This window comes from Microcebus murinus, chromosome 16 (genome assembly GCF_040939455.1).
Source record: "Microcebus murinus isolate Inina chromosome 16, M.murinus_Inina_mat1.0, whole genome shotgun sequence".
NCBI classification, from domain to species: Eukaryota; Metazoa; Chordata; class Mammalia; order Primates; family Cheirogaleidae; genus Microcebus; species Microcebus murinus.
Window position 1 is genome coordinate 37,146,037 of NC_134119.1, and position 17,079 is coordinate 37,163,115.

At 51.9% G+C, this 17,079-nt stretch overlaps 1 pseudogene; it reads left to right on the top strand.

Moving 5' to 3' along the window:
- The first annotated feature begins 14,861 nt into the window (after positions 1–14,861).
- Positions 14,862–15,092, top strand: LOC105865800 (heat shock factor-binding protein 1 pseudogene; annotated as a pseudogene).
- The last annotated feature ends 1,987 nt before the right edge of the window (positions 15,093–17,079 follow it).

Sequence of the window (17,079 nt, forward strand, 5' to 3'; positions counted from 1 at the left end):
TGTGCCCTCCTCTGCCCCACCCCACCCCCACAGCCCTGCAGCCCTGTGGTTTCTAGGGGAAGCTCTGCCCACTCTCTCTGTTCTGGCAGGCCGGGAGTGCAGCCCCTGTGGGGTGCACAAGAGGCAGAGGGGCCCTAGGTGGGTAGAGCTGTGGCTTTCACCGACAGCATTCACCCCCATAGGAAGCCATCAGCTTGCCAGGATTAAAAAGGAAACTTCCGACCCCCAAGAAAAATCCCAGGGTTCACATTCAGAGACTTGGTCAGGCACCAAGAGTCCTGGCTCCGCTTTTGTCTCTATGTAACTGTGCACCCCTCTGTGCCTCAGTTTCCCCATCTGTTAAGAGTGGATTGGGCTAAAGCCTCAAAAGAAAGGGTTCTTCCAACTCTGGCGGTGAAGGCTCTCCCAGGGCCTCCTATCAGCACAGGCCAGCTGTCAACACAGAGGGAAGAGTGCCACCTACTGACTCCCAGCTCCCTTCAGAACAAGGAACCAGCCGGAATCCTCAGAATGCCCAACCTTCAAAGTGAGCAATTGTCTGCATCCTGCCTTTGAATAGCCACAGCCCCCTCCCCTTCCATAGGGCTCAGAGGCACCCCCTCCAGTCTGGCCAAGGAGCTTTAGCTGCACTGCTCACCCCCGCTGGCCCCCAAAACCCCAGGAAAGCAGGGAGCCCCCACGCCGCTCTGCCCCTGTGCCAGGCCCATCGCCAGGGCAGCCCCCGGCCACCAGCCCCCCTCACGCTGGGCCGGCGGCTGGAGGTGGAGAACAATGATCCCTATTGTGACTAAATTTCCCCCTGAAGATCTCATTCAAGATGTTAGAGTGAGCGATCATAAAAGGAATTAATAGTTGATTCGCTGTATAATTTCCTAGTTCAATATACTTTAGTGCAGCGACTAAATGAGCCGTCCCGGCCGTTCGGTGGGGCCAGATAGCGACTTTATCACTGGGATCTCAGGCTGAGGAATAAAAGCAATTCTTCTGAAGTAATTGCGTCTAATTAAAAGAAACATTTAAAAAGTGTAACCAAAAGGAATTCATTTCAAATGGAAAATTAATGCTGAAAAATAGCCCTGAGCTCTCTTGTCGCAGCTAATAGCCAGGCAGCCGCAGAATAATTAAACTGTTTTGAAATGTCGATACCATCCTCCTCGGGAGAAGATGGGCACGGCTGAGCACGTTCTGAGCATCAGCAAAGGGGGTGGCTTCCAAAGAGGTGGCCGGCACTGGGACTTGAGGTCAGCCACCAGCATCTAGGTGGGGTGGGGGCCAGGCCACCCCAGGCGAGGTTGGAAAAGACTGGTACTGGGCACTTCATGACAGAAACCCCACTTCCTGAATACCTGAGCACCCCACCGACTCTTCAGAACAAATCAAGTCTGCAAATCAAGTCTGATGATTCCTATTATTAATATTATCATCATGTGTTCAAAAAGGAGATTCCCCGTGACCTCATTCAAAATCACAGCGGAGATATAGCAGAGCCAAGATTGGAACCCAGGTCTGCCTGGCTCTGACGCCCATGCCGATTCCGCTATGCCGGATGTTAGGACTTGACTTCAGGAAAGAGATCACATGCTTTCTACGGCTGTGGTTCTCAGCCCTGCCTGCCCCTTGGGCTCCCCTCTCTCCCCTCCTCCGCAGCTTTGAAAAACCGACCCCAGATTCCGTTCTCAAGGACTCTGATTTCATCGGTCTGGGGGGCAGCTTGGGCATCAGGATTTTTTAAAAGCTGCCCAGGTGACTCGACTGTCCAGCCAGGGTTGAGAACCTTTGGTCTAACCCCTAATCTTCTGGCAGACCCTCCACCTCCTGAACATTCCCTAACATCTTCCTGCCTGCTTCCTCTAGGGAGTTTTGGCCTGGTATAAAATAAATGGGTGAATATTCCCTTACAAGGTTGCACCCAGGATGAAATGGACTAAGAGAGACTAATCTAGAGCCAGCACTTAGGAGGTGTTAAATAGATGTTAGTTTCTAAATGGAGAGCAGTAAGAAGAACCCAAGAAGAAATGTCTAGCAAGCCTTAACTATAGCTTCTGACTCCTTTAAAACCTGGGGAACAGCTGGGGCCAGGGGAAGAAAACCAAATGTGAACACTTTAACGGTGAAGATGATCTGGCCAAAAAGGTTACATTCCAACTTGAATTCAGAATGGGGAGGTCATGCTGGCTTTAGAACCAAACCTGAACTATTGATTATGCGCAAAACCCACCTTTTTTTTTCTAAGTGTTTACGGTTATTCAAACTAGGCTAAGAGTTGCCTTTGATTAGAAGGAATGCTTTACTAAAATAGAAGAATAATGTGTCATCTGTGAGTTGTTTATATGCTGATGGGCACTCCTAAAGACCTGGGAGATGTTCGCCAAAAGTTTGTCCCCCTAGGTAGATTTAAACATGCACCTAAACCTTATTGACACCCTTCTGATCCTTAGGAAACACTTTCTTTATACATATGCAAAGATCCCCAGCACCCCCGTTTCTGAATTGCAAATACATTCCAATTTCTAAAGATGATCAGCAAAGCACCATCTGCTGCTTATGGCTAAACCCCTTAAAAGGCAACCCTGGGTCTCTAAGAGTAGTGAAGGACTTTGGAACCCCTCACAGGAAAAGCACCACCTTACTTTCTGATGAAATGGGGCGTTCGGTGACCCCAGGGGCTTAGCCACAGGTGAGGGATTTCCACAACACTCTGGGGGGTTTTGCTGCTGATTGACATTTCTTTGCCTGAGGAATTTCTCTGTCCACGGAGGCCACTTTGTCCAGCCCCGTGGCAGGCTAGAGTGTGCCCCCCACACACCCGGAGTAGCTCTCACCTAGTGCGTGGTGAGAGCTGGTGGATAAATAGCCCAGCTCCCCTGCGCTGTGGGTGGCAGGGCTGGGTGGGGCAGTCCCTGCGGCATCCAACAGTCCCCCCAGCAGGGGTGAGCCTCAGCCACCCAGCGGCCACTGGCGTGGTGATGCACCCTTTATTGGCCACCTCTCCCTCCCCACCTCCCTTCCTCACTCCCTTACTTGTGCTACCTTTACCTCCCGAAGAGACTACTGGCATTTGAATCCATGTCTGCTAAGACAGGGGCAAGAAGAATGCCTTTGGGGTCATGGAGCCAGCAGCTGCCATAGGATGGCATAGGATGGAGGAGACACGCCTGGGCTCTAAACCAGGCCCAGCTGTTTACCAGCTGTGTGAGTTAGGACAAGTCGGCCAGCCTGGCTGGGCCTCTCTTTCCTCTACTGTAATATGGGGACGATAATGGGAATCCCTGCACAGGGCTGTTGAGAAGATGCATTGAAATCCTGTGAGGGAAGACCACAGCACAAGCAGGTCTGTATTCAGCAAGTATTGGGAGAAGATTTATTCAATGACAAGCTCTGAGCATGGCACAGTGGGGTGTGCAGAGGATGAGGCCAGATCCCCCTTCCTGGACCCCCCAGGGAGAGAGATATAGGAAGAAGACACGGTCACGATGTTGCCATTCACCATGCTGGGAGAGCCATGGCTGGTGGCAGCTGGGAGGCTGCACCCAGATCTCCGAGGGCCTGGCTGTGCTGTCCAGTACAGAAGCCGTGAACCACATGTGGCTATTTAGATTTACATTCATTAAAATTAAACACAACTAAAAATTCAATTCTCAGTCCCACCAGCCACATCTCGAGGGTGCACCTGCCACGTGTGTAGTGTAGATACAGAACGTTTCCGTCATCACAGAAAGTTCTGCACGGGCCTAGCATCAGACAGACCTGGAATTCACACCTGGCACTGTCCTCATTGGCCCCGGGATTTGAGCAGAGCTCCTGACCTCCCTGAGCCTCAGTTTCTTCTCCTGTAAAACTGGCTGGGCTGTACTAATCCTCTCACCCCAGGCAGCAGGGTTATCGCCAGGGCCAAATTAAAAGTTTACGTGAAATCCCTGGACCAGCACCACGTCTGGAAGATCCCAGAAGCACACATAATGCTGACCAAATCTACTTTGGCATTTGGTTTTACCCTCTTCCTCCTAGATCCATGAGTCCCAGACCTTCCTATTTTTCTAGCTGGGCCCTTGCTGCTCCCGCCCCCACCCGGAGAGAACCAAAGTCTTGGACACATGAGGGTGGAGAGAGGGAGAACGGCCTTCCTGGGCTCTGACAGGTGAGCCTGAATAAAGGGATGGCCCTAAAGGCGTGTTACTAAGTGGAAGATGCCAATCTGAAAAGGCTACATATGCATGATTCCAACTATGTGATGTTCTAGAAAAGGCAAAAAACTATGGTGCAGTACAAAGAAAGGTAGTTGCCAGGGATTGGGGGGAGAGAGGGATGCACAGGCAGAGCACAGAGGATTTTAGGGCAGTGAAACTATTGCATATGATACATAATGATAGATACATGTCATTGTATATTTCGAAACCTATAGAATGTACAGCACCAAGATCAAACCCTATTGTAAACCACAGACTCTAGGTGATGGTGATGTGTCCATGTGGGTTCCCGGATCTTAACAAATGCACCACCTGGTGAGGGATGTTGATCGTGAGGGAAGCTCTGTGTGGGGGTGAGGGGAGAGGGGATGTAGGAACTCTACTTCCCACTCAATTTTGCTGTGAACCTAAAAACGCTCTAAAAATAAAGTCTATTTTTTTTTTAAAGAAAGGATAGAATTGTCTTTCAGCACATTGGTCCAGAGCAGATGCCAATAGCAGTAACCAGGTTACAGGAAGAGCTATCATTTTGGGGGGCAAATGAAAAGGACACACTTCACCGATCAATAATAAATAACATTTTTGACCAGGCACAGTGTCTCACGCCTGTAATCCCAGCACTTTGGGAGGCCAAGGTAGGAGGATCGCTTGAGGCCAGGAGTTTGAGACCAGCCTGGGCAACATAGCGAAATCCCATCTCTACAAAAATAATTTGAAAATGAGTTGAGCATGGTGGCACACACCTGTAGTCTCAGCTACTTGGGAGGCTGAGGCAGGAGGATCACTTGAGCCGAGGAGTCTGAGGCTGCAGTGAGCTAAGATCACACCATTGCACTCTAGCCTGGACAATATAGCAAGACACCATCTCTTTTAAAAAAACAACAGGCCAGGCACAGTGGCTCATGCCTATAATCCTAGCACTCTGGGAGGCCAAGGCGGGCAGATTGCTCAAGGTCAGGAGTTCAAAACCAGTCTGAGCAAGAGGGAGACCCTGTTTCTACTAAAAATAGAAAGAAATTAATTGGCCAACTAAAAATACATAGAAAAAATTAGCTGGGCATGGTGGCACATGCCTGTAGTCCCAGCTACTCAGGAGGCTGAGGCAGAAGGATGGCTTGAGCCCAGGAGTTGGATGTTGCCGTGAGCTAGGCTGACGCCACGGCACTCAAACCCTGGCAACAGAGTGAGACTCTGTCTCAAAAAACAACAACAAAAACAACATTTTTTTTAAGGATGCAAAAGAAAAGGTCCTGCCATAAGGAGGAGCATGCCCGGGGGCCCTCCTGTTCTTAGCCACAGCCCAGCCACGTCCAGCAAAGTTAAGCCTTTCAGAATGGAATGTTCCTGATCTTCCCACCCTCACCGCCCCTTTGCCTGACACCTCTGTTTCTCTTCATTTGCTCTTTCTCTTCCTTCCGCCACAATATGCTCAAATCATCTAAAACTTTCCCTTCATCACTGAGCCTCCCTAATTAAGCTAACATTATTAGAAGGTTGAAAAAAAAAAGAAAGAAAGAAAGAAAAGAAAACCCTCCCAAATTCTCTCTGCGTTTCAGTAGCTCTTTAATATGCGAGGCAACGAGAGATGATCTGCTCCTAATTGCCAGTCCCTGGAGTAGCCAGTCAGAAAATGAATTGATGCATTTTTTCCTTATGAACAATGCATGTAGCACAAATTGCAGTGGCCGTCACCAGAGATTTAATTACAAAATATCATTACTTTCACACATCATTTCAGATTTGGCCTGATCAAATCAAAGTTAGGGCGAGAGGGAGAGAAAAACTGCACTCGTAGCAGGGTCATTCATTCAGGGGTGGCTGCAACGCGGGTGGTGGGAATTGGCATTGTTGAGACTTCCTTGGGGCCATTGCAGGGAAAGCAGCTGCCAGAGACAGTGATGCTAAGGGAGGTTTCTGGGATCCAGGGCTGGGGCAGAGTGGAGGCTGCGGGCCTCGGGGCATGAGATGCCCCGCTTAAGGAAGGGCTCAGGCTGCAGAGGGTCTCAGGACCCTGCATCTCAAAGGTGCTGCAGAAAGGCCTTCCATCCTTGGATGATGCTGCCCGTTCATTCATTCCACAAATATCTGTTGAGCACCTAATGCGTGCCAGGTACTGCGCTGGCTCCCTGGGGGTGCAAAACAGCAAGCAAACAAACGTGGTCTCTGTCTTCATCGAGTGTATTCTCTGGTTGGGGAAACAGATTAGAATTGAATAATGACAGTAGTGGAGCCAGACTGCCTGGCTTTGAATTTGTGCACCACCACTTAATAGCTGTGCGACCTTGGCTAAGTCACTTAGCCTCTTGGTGCCTCAACTTCCTCATCTGTAAAATGGGGATAATAATAATACGTACCTCATAGTTGTGTTGAACATTACGTGATTTAATATTCATAACACGCTTGGAACAGTGCCTGGTACATGGTGAGTGCCACGTAAGTGTTGCTCAAATATATACAAGTATGAAATTGCAACTATAAGAAGCAAAAGATACAGTAGCCCAAGAACCTACAGCAGGGGGATTCAACCTAGCCAAGGAAGTCAGGAAGGGCTAGAGCTAAAATGCAAAGGAAGGGGATACATTAATTAAAGGAACACTAGGCTGGGTGCAGTGGTTCGCACCTGTAATCTTAGCACTCTGGAACCCTGAGGCAGGAGGATTGCTTGAGGTCAGGAGTTCTAGACCAGCCTGAGCAAGAGCGAGACCCTGTCTCTACCAAAAATAGAAAAAATTAGCCAGGCATGGTGGTGTGTACTTGTAGTCCCAGCTACTCGGGAGGCTGAGGCAGGAGGAACACTTGAGCACAGGAATGCGAGGTTGCTGTGAGCTATGATGACGCCATTGCTTACTCTAGCCCAGGCAACAGAGTGAGACCCTGTCAAAAAAAAAAAAAAGTAGGAGGAGGACACTAAAGAAGAGTTGCCTTAGCAGAAAAAGCAACATATGAAAAGGCCCCGTGGCAGGAGGAAGTATTTTAAGGGCTAAAGCACTTGGGGAAAAAAGCCAATGAGGCTGGGACATGATACAAGCTGGACATGAGGAAACTGGCAGGATCAGTCCATGTAGGGCTCTTAGGGCCATGGTCAAGAGTTTGGATATTAAAATGGCCCATGAGCATTAGAGTCTTAGAAGCATTCATCTCTCAGCCTCAGTTATGACAGATTTGTGCAAAGGTGGTCTGAATTTTCACCCTCCCTGTACCAGCATCCCTTGCAAAGTTACTTTGCAGCTCCTTCCACTAAGAGATGGAGTCTATTTCTCCACCCCTTGAATGTGGGCTGGCCTTGTGACTTGCTTTGCCCAACAGAATATGCAGGGAGTGAGACACTGTGCCAGTTCTGAGCCCAGCCTCAGGCAGCCTTGCATGCTTCTGCTCGCTCCCTGGAAGCCTGCTCAGCCACCGTCAGAGCAAGTTAGGCGCAGCCCGCTGGAGGACAAGACACCACAGAGAGCAGAAATGAGTCATCCCAGCCACGGCCATCCTAGCCCAGCCAACAATCGGCTGACTGGGAGGGGTCCCAGCCGAGAGCCCTAAAACTGCTCCACCAAGCCCAGCCACGAGCAACAGAACCCCCAGCTGCCCGGCAGAATTGTGAACTAGATACACGAGATACACGGCCATTGTTTTTAGCCACTAGGTTTTGCAGTGTTTCGTTACACCGCAGTAGCTAACCGATTTGCACTCTGGCAGGGGTGGGGACATGGTGAGAAATGAAAGAGAGACAGAGAGGGAGAAGGAGGAGGAGCAGGAGGAGGAGGAGAAGCCGGGACAAGGCCCAAAGGGACAAAGAGAGGAGAGTTACTGGGACCTGGAATGAGGCTACTACTAGCAGCTGTGGCTCCTGTCACCACCTTGAAGGGATGGAGCTGGAGGATCGCCAAAAATTTTTAGGCATGTAAAGAAGTCCCGAAACCACAACGCTCAGAACAGCTCTCTAAGGACTTCATTGGCCTTGTGTTAGGGGTAGGAAACTGAGGCTCAGAGCAGGATGACAGCTCGCTGGGCTCACCCAGCAGGTCAGTGGCTTAGCTGGGACTTGACCCTGGGCTGCCTGGCACCAACGCGCCCTCACGCTCTCTCCCCAGCGCCAACGCAGCAAGGAGAAGCCGGGGGAGCAGCGGAAGAGCACCTGGCTTCTGCCACCTCCTCCAAGAGGGGAAAATGACGGCGATTGATTGATCTCAATGATCAGCTACAAATGGCCCCTCCATGTGGCCATGTTAATCAGCTTCTACCAGCCAGGATCTGGCCGGTTTGAAAGGTTTATAGCAACAATGTGGCGCTGATTTATTTCTCCTTAATAAAAAAGTGATCAAGTGAAACCTGCATCTATCATTCTATTTATCACGGGGGATGATTTATTAACTAATTACGCTTGCCGTGGCCGCTGGCTCTAAGCGTGGACGCCGGGGGAGGCGGGGTCAGTGTGGCCATCGCAGCTGCCCTGGACACATCCACCGCCTTGCGCTCCAGCCCTGCCTCTCGCTCGCATGCAAGCAGGAACAGGTTCTCAGGGTGGGGCTAAGCCTCTGCGAGAAGGGGAAGGGAGGGGACAGGAGGAGGTGACAAGAGAGGGGCAGTGAGCTGCAGGGAGGGTCGCCAGGTAAAACACGGTCGCCCGGTTAAAATTGAATCTCAGATAAACAATGAAGAATTTTTCAGTGTACGAATGCCCCGACTATTGTACGGATGTCCTGTAAGATCTCGCAACCCCAGCCCCAGCTGTCCGTAACCACGAGAACTCCCAGGGTCCCAGCCTCTCTCGGTACAGCTGCTCACCCCCTGCTAAACCTGCGGGCTTCCCACCGGGGTCTCCGGCAGGATGTAACTTCTCACAGCCAGTGGGCAAACCCCATAACCTCGATGAGCCTTATCTGTAAAATGGGGGCTCCCAGCCTGCCCCGTTCTTCCCTTGCACACCACACCGGGCTGGTGAAAGGGAATCAGTCCATCCCTCACCCACTGCACACTGAAAAGGCCGGCCTCCCTTTAGTCCTCCTGGAGACAGCATAGCTATAACCTCCAAACTTTTTTCTATCAGCTGCCTTGAAATTTTGGATTTGGGGAAGGAAAGGTCAGAAGGTGAGCTGGCACAGCCTTTGCAGGGGAGCACAGTGTATCTACTGAAATGGGAAATAAGGCTATGGCATGCTGAGAACAGAAGCGCTGTGTGAGGGCTCAGTAAATCCAGCAACCAATAACTGCCCCTTGGACGTAGCAATCCCACTCCCCCAAGTGTCTAAACCAGGGAAGAACAAGGGTGTTTCCTTCCATCGCCCCCAAATCAGAAACAAGCTGAAATCTATGAAAATAGAATTTGATAAATGGACTGTGATGTAGTCAAAAGAAGGTGCAGACGTAATAAGAATGAGGGAGAGCTATTTACTAACCTGCAAAGATTTCTAAGATATGTTATTATTATTAGAAAAAAGCAAGTTAAGGACATTCTCGACCAGGGTTTCTTGACCTTGGCCCTGTTGACATTTTGGGCGGGATAATTCTCTGAGTGGGGACTGTCCTATGCACTGCGGATGTGTAACAGCATCCTTGGCCTCTACACACCAATTACACTGGCCGTGTGGTTAGAGGCTGGTAAAACTCTTCTCTCCTCCAGTTATGACGACCAAAAAATGTCTCCAGCCATTGCCAAATATCCAATCCCCACCCCACCAGTGAGAATTGGTCTAGACAGCATCAGGGCTGCTTATGGGAACAAAAGCAAACAGCTAACTAGTACATCCACAGGAACTTAGGTCCATTTGTGAATGCATAGCAAAAAGTCTGGAAGGAGAGTCTCCAGGCTGGGAGCTGGGGTTGCCTCTGGGGAGGGGAGTGAGCATTTGGGTGGGGGAAAGAGAGGGATCAAGGGAGACTTTCCTTTATGTGTATTATTTGCATGTTTGATGATGTGAATGCATGCACTTGTCAGCACTTGCATAATAGGAGAGAAAGGAGGGGAGAAGAGAGAAATAAATGGGAAAGGAGGAGAGAGAAGGAGAAGGAAGGAAGGAAGGAAGGAAGGAAGGAAGGAAGGAAGGAAGGAAGGAAGGAAGGAAGGAAGGAAGGAAGGAAGGAAAGGAGGGAGGGAGGGAATGACTGGCAGAAGCCAGGTCAGTAGCTGAGGAACCTCGGTCCCGCCTGCTGTCTTTTCCTCTCCAGTCCTCAGTGTCCCCAAAGAGTAATTAATAAAGGGGCTGCACAAACAGGTCTCCAAAGACCCCTCCTGGCCTGTCCTCAGCTGAGGCAGCCCCAAGGTGACCTGGCCTCCTCGCTCTGGGCGTCCCTCCCGCTCAGCCCAGTGGCTGCACACAGGAGAGAAGAGCGTGGGGCTTCTCTCCCTCCGCAGCTCTGACTGATTACGCCTGCCTGGGGGGAGGGGAGCTTGGGCCTGGTCAGCGCCCAGCCCCACACGGAGGACTTGCTTGGGGCTTGATTAAATAATTACACAGAACCCACTGAGTAATCACGCCGTCTCAAGAAGCAGGGAGCACCTTCCGGGGGAGGCCCCATTAGTGATTTGGGGGCGTGTGCGTGTGTCTGCCTCCCGCCCACGATAGAATTATCATCAGAAGTCCTCATTTACAGGATGCATCCGTATCCCCCATCTCCCTCGTTGCCTCCCGAACCCAGAGATGTGGATAAAGTGCCACCCGAGGGCTGAGGACACAGGCCCAGAGAGGTCTGCGGCCGGCCCCAGCTCCCACCAGATCCTGGTGGCGAAGGCGTCACGTGCCAGGAAGGACACACAGAGCGAGTGCAAGGCTCGGGACTGACAGAGCCCAAAAGATGCTTTGTGTGTTTTTTGTTGTTTTGTTTTGTTTCCCCACTAGGCGTACTTCTCTCCTTTCAATTTTGGAAAACAAATCTAGAGTCAGGCATGGGAGCCCCCCTAGGTCTGGCTGGCTAGAAAACAGCCAGTGTGAGGGGTGAGGGGGGACCCAGGCCCAGGGGGGCTGCCGGGTGGGGAGGGCATGAGCCCAGGGAGTCCCGGGGGCTCTGCTCTCGGACGGGGGCTGGGACCCCCTGTCCTGCAGTGAGCAGCCCACCCATGCCCGCCGCCAGGATAAGTGCCTGGTTTGACGGGGAAGAGAAATGCATAATGGTCAACAAGAGGTCACCCCAGGACTCTCCGTGGCCCCAGCCTGCTCCTGAGATGCCCACTGCCTGCTCACAGCCTGCCGGCTACCCTCGGCCAGGCCCATTGGCTCATTTATGCTGGAACAGCCCAAATTCATTAATAATGATTAGTCTCTCCTCGAGAGGAGGCTCGCAATCAAAGGGCCATTAAAATTAAGTGCTGGAGGAGTGGGTGGCAGAAGAGGGGGAGGGGAGGGGAGGGGGAGGGGTGGGCAGGCAGGGCTGGGCGGAAGCCCCTGCTGGACCCGAACACTTCCTCGCCGCAGGACCTTGAGTGGGTCCTATCCCGTCCTGCTGCGGAGACTCAGTTTCCTCATCTCTGACACAGGGGCGGCTGTGGCTGCGGGCTCAGTGAAGCCACGTCTGGAGGGTCCCAGCGGGAGGAGCGGAGGTGACCCTGCTGTGAGGCTGCCAGCACCACCAGGACCCTTGGGAGGAGGGGATGGAGAGGGGACAGCTCCTCTCCGCCCAGCTGCCCTCCGTCGGGCTCCTGGGCAACCACCCACTGCCCACCTCATCCAGCCCCGACACCCCCAGGGCAGTGCCAGGGCTCTGTCCCCGCTCCGGCCTCTGGGCAGGAGCAGCAGAGGCAGCAGGACGCACAGGACCATCCCAGATCCCGGAGGAGGCAGGACAGGGACCAGACAGGGCTCCCCAGCCATCAGGGGCCTCTCTGCCCTCCCCTGCCATCTGGAGGGTGGTGTCTCTGGAGCCCTCGGGACAGAGAGGCAGCCCCAGTGCCCCTCACCCACCACCGACCCCCCAGTTGTCCTGGGTGGTGAGAGGCCAAGCGCAGCCCTCTGCTGGGCACCGGGACAGCTGACGTGGAGTCCCGCGCAGGGCGGCTGGGAAACGCACGCCCCTTTAACGCAAACAGGAACAAAGACAGGAAGCAAAAGAAGCAAACAGACTCCTGCAGCCCATCCGTGAGGTCCAGGCCCTCCTTGGGAGAAGGGGAGACGCCAAAAACCCCAGATGTGCTGATCCCCGGGTTTATGTGGCCGTCTGATTCCTCTTGAGGACAGGAAATGAAATTTTACAAAGGCGCCCACTCTGTGTGCCAAGCTCTTGTTACTTCACATAACAGGGTTGGTATTAGTCATTCCTATTTTAAAGGGGAAACCAGAAAGACAAAGAATCGTGTCCAAAATCACATGCCCCAGACCCTCAGGGTGCCAAAGCCAAGATTCACGCCCAGCAGTGTCAGATTCTTCTGCTCTCGCACGCGGCGGCCACGGCACCTGACTGGGAGAGCGGTCCCCTCTGGGCCTCCCAAGCCCCTCCCCTGCACCAGGCTGCAGCTCCGTGGGTTTGAATCCCTTCATCCTCCCCGACACTCAAGGAGCCAAGGACTGGCATGCTCGGTTCATAAGGAAGACACTGAGGCACAGCAAAGTTGAATGACTCATCCAAGGTCACGAGATAAGGTCATAGCAGAGGCAGGATGCAACCGGTCAGCGTAAAAACTCCACCAGGGCCAGGGTGGGGTCCAGGTTTTGCTCCCCACTGGGCTCCTCACAAAGGTCGGCTGGAAAGGGAAGGAGGGTGGCCAGGTTAGCACAGCAGTGGAGACAAGTCAAGTTCAGAGGTGGTGTCTAGGGCCAAACTGCCAGGGTTCAAATCTCGGCGTTACCACTTTTCACCTGCAAGCTTCTTAATTGGTCTCTGTGCCAATTTTCTTATCTGAAAAATGAGGGTGATAATGGTTCTCACCAGCTAGGGTTCTTAAGGGAAGCAAATGAGTTTGTGCATGACATGGTGAGTGCTCCAAGCTGCCATGGATGAGTGGGAGACAGGCAGTACTAAAGCCACATGCTGGCCTGCAGCCGGGGGCCCTAGGTGTCTTTATGAGGCCACCTGTGGGGATCCGCCCCCACGCTTGGCAAGCCTGAGAGTGAGCAGCTCCTGAGCACCAGGCTTGCCTCACCCGCGTCCCTCCTGACACCGGTCCGGCCCTCACTTTCCATCTGGGCTCCCCCAGTCCCCTGGGGTCCCCTGCCCCCACCCAGAAGACAAGAGACCCTCAGACCAGCCCTGAAATGGTCTCCAGCCCAGGAGTAGTAAGCTGTCCATCACTGAGAAATTAGAGCAGAGTGGGACGGCCACTTGGGGACCTGCAGACAGGACTCTGGATGCGAAGGAGGCTGGACGCCACTTTGTCGCTTTGCGAGAGCCCGTGGGCCGAGCACCACCGGTGCGAATGACCACAGCGCCACCTGGCGGTAACGCGGGAGATGGCCCCGCCGGCCTCGGAGGGCAGAGCAAAGAGCATCCTCCCTCCCTGGGACACGCCCCGCCCGGGTGCTTCTCCCAGTGGGCGCATTTGGAGATTCAGCAAATGAACTGAGCCCCTCATACCAAGCACTCTGTTGGATTCTTTTCATACATTATGTTATTTAATTCTAAGAAAACTCTAAGGAAGGGATCATTACCCTTTTTACAGGCAAAGTCACTGAGCTCAGAGATGCAGTTACTTGCTCAAGATCACACAGCTAGCAGTGGTAGAGCGAGGATTTGAGCTCACAGCCTGCCTCCATAATCACTAAACCTTGAGGGATTCAGTGAGAAAGAAAACCAGCACTCCCTCCCCCCCTCCAACACACACACACACACACACACACACACACACACACACACACACACCATCCCCATTTCATGGAGCTTACAACTTAGCTGGGGAAACACACAGAAATCAGAAATTCGTTCACTAGGCAGCACGTGTCAGGCACCGTGTTAGGCACTGGGCTAGGGGGTAGGGATGCCGTGGAGAAGAAGGTGGCCAGGGTTCCTGCTTGAATAAAGCTTGCCGAGGGGAAGGACATTAATCAAATAATCACACCAGGAAATATACAACCGGGACAAGAGACATGAAGGAAAGGTGTGGGTTCGAGACCCGCTCTCAAGGCACCTACTGCCCTAAAGAAGTGACGTGCTGAGCTGAGAGCTGAAGGGTGACCAGGACTTACCCAGGCAAAGAGGCGCTTATTTGCTCATTGACAATGGAAAGCAGTGTGTGCTTCCCATTCGTGTTTTCCTCTTTCGTTACACAGTTATAAATCCATAGATAACATACTGAATATACGCTTTTGCGATTTGCTTTCCAACTCCACGTTGTTTTTCAGCTCTGTGCGTGTCACTACAGAGAGAAGGTTCTTTTAACTGTGGAGGCTGTCACACTACTGACATCTGCCACATGCACCACGACTTGTTTATCTGTAACCCTGCTGATGACACTTGGGCCATTTCCAAATTTTCTCTCCTACAAACTGCCACAGCCAACATCCTCCACTCCCACGGCTTTCAAAGCGCCTGCGTGTTATATTTCCCTGCGGAACATGCCCGTGTTCCCTTCAATACTTGTCAACATCATTCTGGTGGAGATGAGGAGAAAATCGTTTTCTATGACTAAAAAGTTTACATTTTTGTAAATGAATGAACTATAATAGTAAATGAAGCAAATTCATTTGCTAGTTCATTTACTCTGGCTGAAGCCAAAGTTAAGATTCGAAAAGACATTTGCCCTGGGGAACCGGGGAGATGGCCGAGACTGACCCCAAGACCATGCAGGGTGTCACCTCGGTGCTACAGACACTCCTGCAGGAGAGGCGAGGCTCATTTCAGACCGTGTCTGACCACGTCATTGGAAGAATTGATGTTACGAGTAGTCCCATTGATGATCTGGAGAAAAACATGGAAGACCTCATGACACAGGCTGGGGTGGAAGAACTAGAAGGTGAAAACAAGATCCTGGCCACACAAAAGAGCTGAAGGCTGCTAATAATTTACACTGAAATCTGGAACACCAGTTTTCCAAGCCAAGAGAAGACTGAATGGCTGCTTGCAGCTGACTACTATGTGTAGACAGGTTTTATATTAGAAAATGTTCATTCTTATGACATCCTATATAGTTAGTTTATAAAGTGATTTAACCTCTAGTGTCTTGAACATGGTATCTTCACATCTTGGACTTTAGTCAATTGTGCTATTAATCATTAAACACTAAAACTTTGGTGGTTCCCACATTTAAAAAATAAAAATAAAAAACATTTGCCAAATGTTTCCCACTTTTCTGTAGACCTTGGTCTTTCTTCCACTTTCCAATTTTTCCAAGACAGACAACTTCTTAGGAGATGCACAGAAAAGGTTCTAAATGGGGTGGGGTTTTTTTAATACCTTGTTGCATAAACAGGGCTCCATTCTGTGTTCCTGATCTCAGGATGTCAGCTGACCACCCTGTGGCTCTCAGGCTGTCTGGTCTCAGGGTTGGTGGCACCTCCATGGTTACACCATATAACCTGCAGATGCATACTCCCTGGAGACAGGTGGTACCTGGGAGGAACGGGGTACATTTCTGGTGGAGGGTGGACCAGTTTGCATGTTGCCCATCTGTGAAGTGCCTCCCGAGAACACCTGATCTAGACAGAACCATATTTCCCGTTGATCCCTGGAATGTTCTATGGCCCCTCCACCTGGCTCCAGGTGCACCTGTAAACTCCACATTCGAGGTTTCTGGAGTAGCGGGTCTGAGAGAGAAATCATCAACATTGACCCTGAAGCCTGTGAAGCCTATTGTGGTCTCTCTTTGGGGGAGGGGTGGTGCCCAGTTCTCATCAACAGCCCTTTCTCTGGAATTGTCCCTGATTCCCAGAACTATGGTGAACCTGGCCAACTAGGACATGAACAGTGAAAGGGACTCTAAGGCCAGATCTTACCATCTTCTCTGCCAAATTCGTTCACTGGGCTCTCTCCATCATCCACTCTGTCAGGATGTGGACAGGATGTGTGAGCCCAGCAGGATTGAACGGAAAGCCCCACCCCAAGAGGCAAGGCATCTGACCCAACAGCAGCTCTGAGATCTGACACCAGGTGGCAGCACAGCTCCTGTTCTGGCCCTGGTCTCTCACCGGCTTGGAGTCCACTGGGAGACTCTGATCTGCAGATGGACCAAGCCTTGCGGTCCTCTTGCCCTGTCTCAACTATATGGTTCATTCTGCATCAACCCTCCTCCTCAGTCCCTATTTAGAAACCTCTCCAGCCAGATAAGATGCTGCAGAAACCTCTTGCAGCACCAGAAATCTCTTGTGCCCTCTGAGAGTGTGTGTTTCCAAAGGAGCCTGTTCCATCCCTCTGGAGGCATAGGGCGGGGCTGCCAGGCAGCTCTGGAAAACCCAAGAGGCAACACGAGGAGGCTCAGACCAGCATCCACCAGAGAGAGGACTTACAGAGCCCAATAAGGTGTCCCAGCCTCTGTCCCAGCCTCTGCAGCCACAAGGCTCTGAACCCGACTCAGCTTCACTCCCTGAAGCCACGGAGCTTGGGAAGCCCTTTTGCTGGAATTGCTCCAGAAAAAGATGGAGTCCCAAAGGTCAGCGGTCTGGGGCCACCTGCATGCTGAGCCCTGCCTTCTCCCTTCCCACCATTCCAGGCAGCCTTGACCTTGCTGGCCTCAAACAAGGACCCCAGAGCCCCACACCTGATGGATCAGCACAGGGGTCCCCCTGCAAGGCCTGGATCTTGAAGCCAGCACAGATCCATGCAATGGCCCTGGGATGCTCTTTCTGGCCTGGGTTCTTGTCCTTCACACCCCATCCCCAGTCAGGGCATCCAGCCTGCATGGGAAGGTTAGCAAGGACAAGCCACAACCCTGGAGAGGTTGCCCAAAGCCTGAGACCCGGAGCCTGAGGTCCTCCATGTTCCCAGCTCCACACTCCCATGGCTCCCCAACAATCCCTTCATTGCACACATCGCAATTGTA